This window comes from Octopus bimaculoides, chromosome 18 (assembly GCF_001194135.2).
Source record: "Octopus bimaculoides isolate UCB-OBI-ISO-001 chromosome 18, ASM119413v2, whole genome shotgun sequence".
Lineage (NCBI taxonomy): Eukaryota > Metazoa > Mollusca > Cephalopoda > Octopoda > Octopodidae > Octopus > Octopus bimaculoides.
In genome coordinates this window covers 37,392,811-37,406,418 of record NC_068998.1, presented here as the reverse complement: position 1 = coordinate 37,406,418, position 13,608 = coordinate 37,392,811, and positions in this window count along the sequence as shown.

The window sequence follows — 13,608 nt, the reverse complement described above, 5'->3', positions numbered from 1 at the left end:
GACACACTGGTGACCAGTGATGAAAAATGAGTCATGTATCAAAATGCTAAGCGCCGTAGACATTGGCTTGGTGTAGGGGAAAAGGCCCAACCACAACTGAAAAGGTAACTCTATCCGAAGACGGTTTTTCTCTCTGTTTGGTTGGATTGCTAAGGAGTCGTCCATTTCGAGTTGCCGCCAACTAATGCAACAATCAATGTTTAAATCTACTGTTAGAAATTAAAACGTTTGAACGCTACTTTGAAGAAAAAAGGCCTGCTTTTGTGAATCGAAAGGGAGTGGTATTTCACCAAGACAATGCAAGACCACACACTGCAAATATCACGTCACAGAAGATCAAGAAACTTGACTAGGAGAAAATTGCTCATCCGCTTTATTCCTAATACCTTGTTCCTTTAGATTGCTATTTGTTCCGTAGTTTACAGATTCATTTGGATAGATTAACTCTCGAAACCACCAGGGAAGTCGAAACTGACCTTTCAGGGTTCTTCTCTTCGAAAAAGGTTTTCACTAATGGGATTAAAAAGCTTACGAATAGATGGAAAGATCTCAGAAAATCATGGAAACTATATTGACGATTAACTTTCACTAAAATGTAAAATTTGATCACTTGTTTTCCTTATCAAAATCCGAACATTACTTATGGGATAACCTGATTAATGCTCTGACACAATACCAGGCAGTGGCTCTCATGGCTTTTGATCTTAACTTATTGTTTTGTCTTGGTATAAAAGATGGGCTACAGCAAATATTCTGCTCAATATTACAAAGTTGTCAGTTGCTTGACCATAACCAGTTGGACATGTCCCTTAGTGGCTGACGATATGTGCATCCCTGATCATGAGCAGAAGTAGTGGGGGAGCATCATAGCCATGTTTTGAGAGGAAATCTTTGGAGTCTGAATAATTCACCTCTGAAAATATGGGTGTTTCGCTTGTCATCCTTAAACAACCCTCATTGTATATTGTGCTTCATGTATTTGTACTCCAGTGTCACTTTGATGGTATGCATTACTCTTTCACACAATAGTAATAATAACAATAATGATGATAATAATAATAATAATAATAATAATAATAATGATAATAATAATAATAATAATAATAATAATAATAATGTTGATAACAACAACAAATAATAATAATAAAAATATAAATAGACTGTCAAGTTTTGGTGCGTGACTTTTGACCCACCCTGTATATTAGTGGTAAGCGATTAGTTCTAAGAATGATGATATTTTTATTGAGGTGCTACATTCGCTGTACACGGGTTCTTTGTTTCAAGTTTCATTAGAAGATACACTGCATCCGTTACGATAGCATATCTATAGCGTTCTTCATCAAATATTGCAGATAAAGTGAGGCCATTGATAGAGATTTTGCTAGGCTAGCATGTAGTTCCCTCGTTTTACAACCTGGAACATTTAACGAGGCCCTGCTTCATCCTTTTATATTTTGAGAATCTCGTAACCAAATCAGGATTTCTGATCACATCCATATTATTGAGATATATTTTCATATCATCTACAAAGATGCCACATTTTAGAATAGTACTACCTTTCTATGAACCAATAGCGTACTTTTCAGATTTCCTCCACAAAAAAGATAAGGAATAAAATTAAAGTATAAAAGTATCAAACGGAAACTGTCTTCTTGCAACCCTTTGTTCTATCAGTAAAAATACACTCACTTCCAGTATTTAACTTCAATATGGTTGCACATGATGAAGCAAAATTGTTTATGGTCCTAAATATGGTCTTTGGAACTTTAATAAGTGATAGGTCTCTAGAACTTGTGACTTACTAAAATGGAATTGAATGCTTTTTTATAATCAAGCCAAACTGTAACAAAGTTTCTCCCAATTACAGATTTTATGAATTAGAAGTTCTTCGGAGAAGTTCAAAGAAACTGTATATAATGTTTTCATTATATTCTGAAGTTTTTCAGTTACAAGGATACCACCATTGACCCTCCATACTATTGGAGTAATGCACAAACAAACCTTTCGTAATTTTTTCCTCAGAATGGATCCGTATTTTCCCCGAGAAAGAACTAAAGTGACATTTACTGACTGTTTCCTCATATCTCAGTAAACATTTTATTCGTTTCAACTGAATTTCTTATAAATTAATTTTCTTTCCGTTCTCTCTTAATACCGATATTTCTTACTGGAAGTTTTAACTCCCATTTGATAGTCATCAATTTATACGAATATAGGAATATATATACAACAGATTTTTACTCGGGTGTTTTCTCTTTCCTTTCCCCAAACATTGTTTCTGACTCCACCCCACTTTTGTTGATAAAGATGGTACTTATTTGATTGTTTTCTTGAGATAAGTATTGCTCCATAACTGAGGGTCTTCTATGGATTAACAATTCCTTTTTCCATTTTTCATATCTATGATACTACCGCCTTTTAATTTATTTAATTAATATTTCTATGGTAGTGTTTTGCAGTTGTTTGAGAGCACATATACAACTGTTAATGTACTAAATCGAAGGGACATTACTCTGTTGTTAATAGTCAATCTCGATTTTGCTAATCACCTTTAACATCATTTTAGAGATATGTGTTGTAACGGAACTTTCAAAGCCAAAATAAACTCTTCCTGAAATATTTTAATATGGAAAATTTAAATTGTTTATATTGTTTGTTCTTCCAGTTTGAAGTAGACTTCTTATTGTCGCTACTTTTATAATCTGTGACACTTTGGGGAACAGTCAGTCTTACTACAGATAGGGAGCTAAAATAAATAAGTCAGCGTGGTCAGTGGTATGTATTTGAACAACGTAGACAGATATAGGTATATCAAATACTGTACAACATAACTTTTTGACTTACTAAAATCAGCTCTTCGAGATGTGTCATAATTATCAAATAACAATTAAAAACAGCTCCACTTTAGAAGGCTAGACAATTTGGTATGAAGTCGGCTCGATGCTATCATAGAAAACACTTGCCCAAGGTGCCATGTGGTGGGACTGAACCCGGAGGTTAGGAGTCATGAGTTAAGAAGCAAGCTTCTTGTCATACAGCTACGCCTGCACTTACCTTTATTAAATGTTGTTGGCACTCCGTCGCTTACGACTACGAGGGTTCCAATTGATCCGATCAACGGAGCAGCCAGCTCGTGAAATTAACGTGCTGAGCACTCCACAGACACGTGTACCCATAACGTAGTTCTCGTGGATATTCAGCGTGACACAGAGTGTGACAACGTTGGCCCTTTGAATTTCAGGCACAACAGAAACAGGAAGTAAGAGTGAGAGAAAGTTGTGGTAAAAGAGTACAGCAGGGTTCGCCAACACCCCCTGCCGGAGCCTCGTGGAGCTTCAGGTGTTTTCGCTCAATAAACACTCACAACGCCTGGTCTGGGAATCGAAACCACGATCCTATGCTCGCAAGTCCGCTGCCCTAACCACTGGGCCATTGCGCCTCCACTTTTATCAAATACACATTTTAATAGAAAGGAAGTTCATACTTTCTGCTTTTATTCTAACAACAGCAAATAAAATTCTAATTAGTTTCCTCAGTTTTGCTTTTCCGCGTTTCTTCTCTGGTCTTGTTTGTTCTTGACATGTTCAACCACGATGTCTGTGGCAAATCTTCGAAGGGTGAATTCAAGTTTGAGTTGGTTATCACTACGAGCTTCAATAAAAGGTTTCTCCTATGCCGATAATAGCAAGAATAATCAATTATTTTAGCGAGGATGACAGCTGTGATATTAATGTTGGAGATAATACTTGTCACCGATTCAATGAATTGTTTTCCACGCCAGTTATGTAATTGCTCGCGTTGAGCGGTTATATGTATGCTTATATCTATGCATACATGTACGCACTCACGCATATATGTATGCATGGATGTGTGCATGTATATATGTATATATGTATGTAAGTAAGTATGTAGATATATGTAAGTATGCATGTAAGTATGTATGTATGGATTGATGGATGGATGCATGGCTGTCTATCTATGGAGAGAGATCTGGACAGATAGATAGGTGAATGTATGTGTGTATGGGTGGATGGATCAATGTATGTATGTATGTACCATTGTATGTATTTTTCTATGCATATTTATATATGTATATATGAATGCACTTGTTAAATTTTCAAATTTCTAACCTGTTGTGTCGACGCCCCCAGGCGAAGAAGTAGGATCTCCCAAGACATATAAATAGAGATAGTCTGGCCGTGGTGGGGGTGTTGAGTAGCAGTCGAGTAGCAGTTGTGTAGCGGTTGAGTAGAGATCATCCGAAGGTGCTAGGTAGCAGTAGCTTGAGACATAACATAACCAAGAGAGACAAACCAAGAAAAAGGTTCTGCTCTTTCACTTGAATTTAGTTAATATCAACAAGGTAAATTGCTGTGAATAATGTAGTTCGCAGCCGAATGGAATGTCTGCAAGGATAACTCTAGCATTTAGTGGGAGAATTCCGCCCGTATTTCCAAATGGTAAGATGGGCGGAATTAACTTTTTATTCCACGACCTGTGGAATATTATCAGATTAGATCCAATTAGTTTTTGACGTAATTAGTTCTTATCTTATTACCGATTTAGATTCTCTACAAAGATAAAGTGAATGATGTGTTCATTTCTATATATTTTATTTTTTTTTATCTTTTACTTGTTTCAGTGATTAGACTGCAGCCATGTTGGGGGCACCCTCTTGAGGAATTTTAATCGAATGGATCGACCCAGTACTTTTTGCTTTTAAACCTGGTAGTTATTCTATCCGTCTCTTCTTGCCGAGCCGCTTGTCAACACCGGTTGTCAAGAGCTGGTGGATGACAAACACGTACACAAAGACACACACACGCGCGCACATTCACGCACGCATATATATGAATGGCTTCTTTCAGTTTCCGTCTACCAAATCCACTCCCAAGGCTCTGGTCGACCACAGGCTACAGTAGAAGACACTTACCCAAGGCGCTTCGCAATGGAACTCAACCCGGAACCATGTGTTTGGGAAGTAAGCTTCTTACCGCAAAGCCACGCCTGGGCATGTAATTTCTGAACAGGTGGCATAACAGGTTTAATGAGAGGATAACGAACACTAATGGCAAGAGAGCACCCTGCAGAGTGCCTTTTCGGTCATGTATGATTGATTGATTTTTGTTATCAACTTGGCAACAGTGCTGTACTAAGAATGGTTTCTGAGTTGAATAGCAACTGTCAGTGGATCTCAAACATTGGGTAATTGTATTTGATTTGTTAATCCACCCACGTGGTATACTATCAAAGGCTTTCTGGCAGACTGACCACATTACAGCTAAATTGCCGTGGTGCTTTACTCTTTTATCCAGTATCCTTTTATTGATTAAATAGCTCTATCAATAACAGGAAACGATATCATTGTGTGTATATATATATATATATATATATATATATATATGTGTGTGTGTATGTATGTATGCATGTTTGTATGTATGTATGTACGTGTATGTGTGTGTGCGTGTGCGCGAGTGTTATGAACGAAATCTCAGTCTTTGTAGTCCTTACGGATTAGTAATATATGTGTGTATATATGTGTGTATATATATATATATATATATATATATATATATATATATATATATATATATATATACATATATGCACTTCTATACGTACATACATGCATACATAGGTTTTTATGTCGAGATGTTTGTATTCGTACTTATTACACTCTAAAATTATACACTCTAAAATCGTTAAGAAGCCGGGCAAAATGCTTAGTGGAATTTCGTCCGTCTTTACTTTCTGAGTTCAAACTCCGCTGAAGTCTACTTTGCATTTCATCCTTTCGGAGTCAATAAAATAAGTACCTGTTAAGCACAGGGATTGATGTTATCGACTAAACCCCTCTCCTGAACTTGTTGGCCTTGAGCCAAAATTTGAAATCAATAATTACAGGCAGATATCCAACGCTAATCGCTCTAGTGGAAGTAATTAGATTTCTATCAATGTCGTCTTTTTTCACTTAACTTCAATATTAACACACAGCAGCGCGCCCACACAGACATACGTGTATATATATATATATGCATATTGTTTCAGTCACTAGACTTCGGCTATGCTGTGGCACCGCCTTGAAGATATTTTTGTCGAATGAATCGACCGCAGTACTTATTCTTTTGTTAAGCCCGATACTTATTCTATCGGGTTCTATTGCTGAAGTGCTAAGTTGCGGGGGACGTAACCACAAAAAGCTGGTTGTCAAGCGGTGGTGGGGGGACAAACACAGACACAAACACACACACATATACGAAGGACTTCTTTCAGTTTCCGTCTATCAAATTCACTCGCAAGGTTTTAGTCAGCTCGAGGCTATAGTTGTAGACACTTGTCAAAGGTGCCACTCAGTGGAACTAAACTTCAAATCATCATGTGGTTCGGAAGCAGGCTTCTCACCACACAACCACGCTCTGGGATGCATCTTCAGTGATGTGTCTGGGATCTCAGGCAATTTCGAGTCTTTCGACATCAGACCCACTCACCCAGTTTATCCAACCGAGGTCGATCAAGTCCCAGCTTACATCTCATTAGCAGCAAATCAATAGTCTTCCCTATTTACACGTATGGTCCAGGGCACGTGGCCTGTTACTTAAGTTGTTGCAATAATGATCTGGTGACCGTGGTTTCGATTCCCAGATCATAGGGTGCATTGTGTTCTTGAGCAAAGCACTTCATCTCACATTGCTTTGCGATCACTTCGACATCTGACGTCTGGCAAACTGTACGTCTGTAAAAGAGATGTATGTCGAGTTGATGGACGGATTAAGCTAAGGTACAACACGAAAATGTGATCATTATAATCATCTGCGCGTGATTGTCCAGCAAGAAATTTTATAATTCCTCATCTGCTGTCTTCGAGACTAAAATCTACAATATACAAAATGTTTTTATGTACACAAACATGCTAGTATGTACGTACATACATGCATACCTGCATACGTATATATATACATATATAGATATATATACTCTTTTACTTGTTTCAGTCATTTGACTGTAGCCATGCTGGAGCACCGCCTTTAGCCGATCATATCGACCCCAGGACGTATTCTTTGTAAGCCTAGTACTTATTCTATCGGTCTCTTTTGCCGAACCGCTAAGTTACGGAGATGTAAACACACCACCATCGGTTGTCAAGCGATGTTGGGGGGACAAATACAGACACACAAACATATACACACACACACACACACACACACACACACACAGACCCACACACACAAACACACACACATACACCCCCATATATATATATATATATATATATATATTCATATATACGACGGACTTCTTTCAGTTTCAGTCTACCAAATTCACTCACACGGCTTTGGTCGGCCCGAGGCTATAGTAGAAGACATTTGCCCAAGGTGCGACGCAGTGGGAGTGAACCCAGAACCATGTGGTTGGTAAGCAAGCTACTCACCTCACAGCCACTCCTATATGCATGCATACATACTTATATCCACACGTTTGTTACTGCCATCACATGTATGCTTGCTTGTACTTGTGTTTTTGCGTGTTTGAATGTGCTTTGACAGATGTCTGTAGGTATGAATACATATAGTTGTATGGATATACGTTTGTATGAATACATGCTATAGGCTTAACTTGTAAAATGTCTCACAAATTTATACAGTTCTATTAAAGGCTTGTAGGTGTAATTATCTCCGTCCCTTTTGGTTTTCCCTAGTTCAGCATTTGAGATTGACTACCGTATGTATGTCATTTTTCAGTTTTGTTTCAGGGTCTCTTGCCAATACAGAAAGAGTCGGTTTCTAACCTAGATCAAAGTCTCCTTGATTGGAATTCCAACATCAATAATACATGCATGCATGTATATATGTATGTATGTATGTATGTATACGTGCAGATTTGTATGTTTTGTTTTATGTGTGTCTTCTCATGCATATAGTTGCACATCGTAGACATGTTCATATATACTTAAATGATAAATATCTGGAAAGTTTTGCAGATTTTCACGGTTCCAGTGATGGATTGGATCTGTAGTCTTCGAATCAGCTTTCTTCTTTCTGGTTTTGAGAAGCTTAATTTGTCCAGATTGGTATGTCTGTATGTATGTATGTATGTATGTATGTATGTATGTATGTATGTATGTATGCATGTATGTATGTATGTATATGAGTGTGTGTAAGCATGTATCTATGTGCGTATGCAGGTATGTATAAGGCATCTAAACTGGCACTCCGTCGGTTATGACGACGAGGGTTCTAGTTGATTCGAACAATGGAACAGCATCCACGTGAAACTAACGTGCCAGAGGTTGAACACTCTACAGGGATAGTCCTTAGGGAGATTCAGCATGACACAGAATGTGACAAGGCTGGCCCCTTCAATTACTGGCACTGTTTATTTTTCCAACTGTGTGAACTGGAGCAACGTGAAATAAAGTGACGTACTCACAGACACAACGCATCACCGGTTTTCGAACATACAACCTTACGATCGACAGTCGAACACCCTAACCACTAAGCAACGTGCCTCCACCTTTGTACATACATGCGTTTCGACCGATGTTTATATGCAAACTTGAATATCATTGTATTTGAAGATCTGTCTCTTTTGACTTATGTATGTGTCTATATACATGTTGACATGTCTATACCTGTATATATACACTTACTACATGTAAAACTTCTGGAATGTTTTATTTATTATCACAAACTACTTGTAGGTGGAATTTATCGATCAGACGTGTCTTTTTCTGGTTTTGCAGAGCCCAGCTTTTAAATACATAACCAAATGCCCCATTAATTGGCAGAATAACTTCCGATTTCTCATTAATGCGGTACAGCTGATTTGTTTTCACTGATATTTAATATTAAATTAACATTTGAAGGCTGCGAGCAGGCAGAACTTTGTGCCCCACCCCATTTTTTTTCAGGTGGTGAGCTGGCAGAATCGTTAGCACGCCAGGCAAAATGCTTAGCAGCAGTTCGTCTGTTTTTACGTTCTGAGTTCAAATTCCGCTGAAAACGACTTTGCCATATTCCTTACGGGGTTTATAAAATATGTACTAGTCAAGCACTAAGTGTGATATAATCGACTGTCCTCCTCACGAAATTTCAGGTCTTGTGCCTGTAGTAGGAAGGAATAGTATGTTAACAGTTGCAGGGCAAACATATTTATATTCCCATACACAGTTTCTTTCTTTTACTCCAGATTGTATTTTACTGAAACCTTAACATGGGAAGTCTTCACATCACAGTGTAGGCCATAACCTAGTCTCTGGATTGCACTGTACAATGTTTCGTCTCACAACAAATACAGGATGTTCGGGTTAAATTTGACGAATGTTTTAATGTCTCCTTTTTTTCAGAAACAATTCGATATATTTGTGAAAACTCAACAGCATTGAAGAACATAAAGATTAAAGATCTTGTCAAGAAAAATTTACCTGACATAGAGGATTGGAAACCATCAGAATTTTTGGAAAAGAGTTCGCTGTATAATGATGATTCGAACCGGGTATTAAAATGCCAACATCATGACTGTTGTTCATTGCTCTGTAAGGTGTGACATGGACAGCGGTAACGGAGGCTATGAAGCCGTGGTTTAGTAGGAAGAGAGACACAGTAGGCATTCTGACTGTGTCCCCACGCCGGAATTCATCCATCAACTGCAAGAAAAGGTGACGGAAGAATCCGGTATTTGGCGTGAGAGAGTTGTTGAAACCGCCACCATGAAGTTGGCTCTAAACGAGGACCTTTGCTACCACTCGTACAAGGGCTGCCGCAAGAGACAAATTCTACAGCAAAGAGCAAGGAGAACCGCTTGACGAAATCAATGAAGCTGAGGCATCCTGTTGAGCAGGAGATGATCTGATTCCTCTCAGATGTAAAGAAATTCGGCCAGAACCAGTTGATGAACACGCAGAAGACATGCGGCTTACCTATAATCCATGTGATGTCCCACGATTCACGAAATCCAAACTGTGATGGTCTTCAGGTGTGTCCCCGTGAGGGTAAAGTCATACCGTCCTACATCTTTGAACAGAGCCTTAGGTTCAATTCGAACGGCTATGTGAATTTGCTGGCAAATGTGGTCAAAGCCTGGCTGGAGGGGATTACCACTGGTAGTCTATATGTATGGTGTATAGTATCGCAATGGCATTCTTTGATCGTTGTTTATAATATGGATGGTTCGTTGGATATTAATTTCACAGAGTCTTCATTAGTCGATGCATCTAAGTGTACTACGTGCACAAATTGCATCCTTTAATGTAAGATTTAATATTTTGGTGGAGAAACTGCGTTGTGGGACATTCTTTGTCCCAGTTTCTACCATGTTTGTAGACTAATTTTAGGGTGAAGATCTTTTGGGTAAAAATTAAAGACTTATGTAAAAATTAAAGACATTGTCATCGTAGTAACATACAAAGTGCAGAAAACCTTGCCGAAACTATTACCTTCATACGATCTGAAAACATTGAACAGGAGCACAAATATTAAAGCTGTATGAACGATACTACTTTACCTTCAATTATCATTAGTGCAGTTAAGTATGCATTCGATGAGATTTTTGCAGTAATTTATGTTATTTTCAGAGTGAAAATATGCGGTATCTTCTGTTTTACATCTCAAATAGATGGAACATTTGCAATTATATTTGTTATAAAGCAATATGCCTTTTCTCTCGAGAATTATAACGTCAAGTGAAAAATCTGTCCAAATAACGTAATATAATTAACTCTAAGCCCTTCTCTCACGCAATTTACTTTTTTTTACAATGACATGATGCATTATACTGTTAGCATATTAGATTTGTCTTAGGGCTTATGGTAATACCGTGAGGAATTAACCTACTACTAGTTTTTCCCCTTACTGAAATGGATCACTGTATTATAACGGATATGCATTGCTTAACTATTGCATGTGTGTACCTAGAATTGCAATTTGAACTTGATGCATGGCGTTGACGGAAAGGAGCATTAGATTTAATTAGCTTAACGTATGATTCCTTAGTAAACTTGTCTCGAAACTATTCATCCTTAATCGTTTTATGATCCAAACAAAATTGCAGACAGTCCGAGTTGTTCGTCCACGAGAAATTTGTAATAATTTTTTCTTGGACAGCTTGTAAACTGCATGAGAATCTTCCTACAATTAATGTTTTAGGGTCATACTCTGATTACATGGCAACTGGTATGTGTAATGAGAATGCAACGCAAAAAGAAAAACGAGTAAAATCAAGAATCATAGGACCTATTGTGGTACGAAGTTTGAAGAAAATCGTGGTAAAACCTTCCTCATGGTACCAACAGATACGTTTACTTGTATAAAAACCTTCCTGAAACGTGAGCTCAATATTATGTAAAGCATCATTCGAGAACTTTTTAGGCATAAATTCCATAAACATATGAAATATAGTTGTAGCTTGCAATATAAAAAATGTCGGTAAGACCAAATTAGGAACACTATTTCATCATTCATATATCACAAAATATATTAGTTAATTTGTAAATATCTAGTAGATAGCCTCGTAGATAATTAGCTTTCTCCTTTTTATCTAAAACGTTTCCAGAAATATCAAATTTCAGCTTTATATTCAGAGTTTTACCCAAAATATATTTACGATTGCATATATAATTATGAGCACGACATTCACACCCACCCACACACGTGTATGTGTGTGTGTGTGTTGATGCGTGTGAGTGTTGGTGTGTGTGCGCGCGTGTATCTTTTATCGTTTAAATTTTAAAGTTATTGGACTTGCTATATATATGTATGTATGTATGTATGCATACATAGATGTATGCATGTATGTATGTGTGTGTGTGTGTATGTATCTATGTACGTATGCATGTCCTGAATTATCTAAAGTATTATTTCCGTGAGTTACATTTTTGGTCTTCAGTCATTTCACTATAAGGAATAATATTGAGTACCGTATGTTCCAGCGTAGAAAATGCATTTTCGCAATTAAACACTCTCCTATTTCACAAGCATCTTTCAAAGCAGAAAATACTAATTTAGTATGTTTCATCATACACCCGTTGCAATATATTTCAAAGCTGTTTTGAAGGGGAAAATGTATGATTTTGTGCATATAAATACGATGTTTTTGCAGTATATTTAAATAACGTATGAAGCTATAAATTTATCAAAAATAAGCTGTTAGATGAGTATGTGTCTCAATTATTTCTTCTTTCGTAACAACTGTACAGATGTTTATATCTTGGTCAAGAGAATTGCTATGAAAGCTGTAAAACTCGTATCTTGGTTATGCTGCTTTTTGCAGCGATCGTCCACCAGGGTGACATACTACTGCTGGTTTGTTTGCAAATGACTGTGTTTGTAGCTCTGTGTGCGTGTGTAAAAACACACACACACACACACACACACACACACACACACACACACACACACACACACACACACACACACATACATATGTCTAGATTGATAGACAGATAGATAGTCAGGAGCCAACTAGACAGACAAATAGACAGATAGATTAAATTGCAAATTGATAGATATACAGATAGATGGCTAGACAAACAGACAGCTAGACAGACACGCATGTGTTTTACTTTACAAAGGCAAGTAGGTATAAGGAGAAAATGCAGCTTCCCTACATAACTGCTAACGTACTGTAAGCAAGTTTACTTAAATTTGTGTCAGCAAACTATGATAGTTTGACTTATTTTCAATATTTTATTAGAAGTAACAATTATTGTGCCTTGCGGAATCATACATATCTGGAGCCCTAGCCTACAATACGCTGTCTCCCACACGTCATAAGGTGCGTTCGACAGAGGACAATATTTTGCTACATTTGAAAATAATAATAAAAAATTGTCGCGTCTTTTACGCCGCAAATACGATAACTTTCCTCTTTGCAAAGTAAAACACAGGAATGTCTGTTTAGCTGTCTGTCTGTTTGTCTACCTATCTATCTATCTATCTATCTATCTATCTATCTATCTATCTATCTATCTATCTATCTATCTATCTATCTATCTATCTATCTAGACATAAATATGCATGTGTGTGTGTGTATACACACGCACTAACAGAGCTACAAACAGTCATTTGTATACGCACTTACATGTAAACACGTTCTTATGTACTTGCTTACATACATGCATATACACATGCATTAATATATATTTATATATATACATATGTGCATGCATTTATGTGTGTGCCTGTATCTGTGTATATAATTCTGTGTACAACCTTCACAGCTTACGCTCAAGTTTGGAAACAATTATTGATATTATTTTGGGAAGCATATACCAAGCAAGATTCTAAAGGTAATAATGATAATAATAATAATAATAATAATAATAATGATAATAATAATAATAATAATAATAATAATAATAATAATAATAATAATAATAATGGTAATAATAATAATAATAATAATAATAATGAGGATAATGATAATAATAATAATGATGATAATGATAATAATAATAATAATAATAATAATAATAATAATGATGATAATGATAATAATAATAATAATAATAATAATAATAATAATAATAATAATGATAATAATAGTAATAGTAGTAATAATGATGATGATGATGATGATAATAATAATAATAATAATAATGACAATAATAATAAT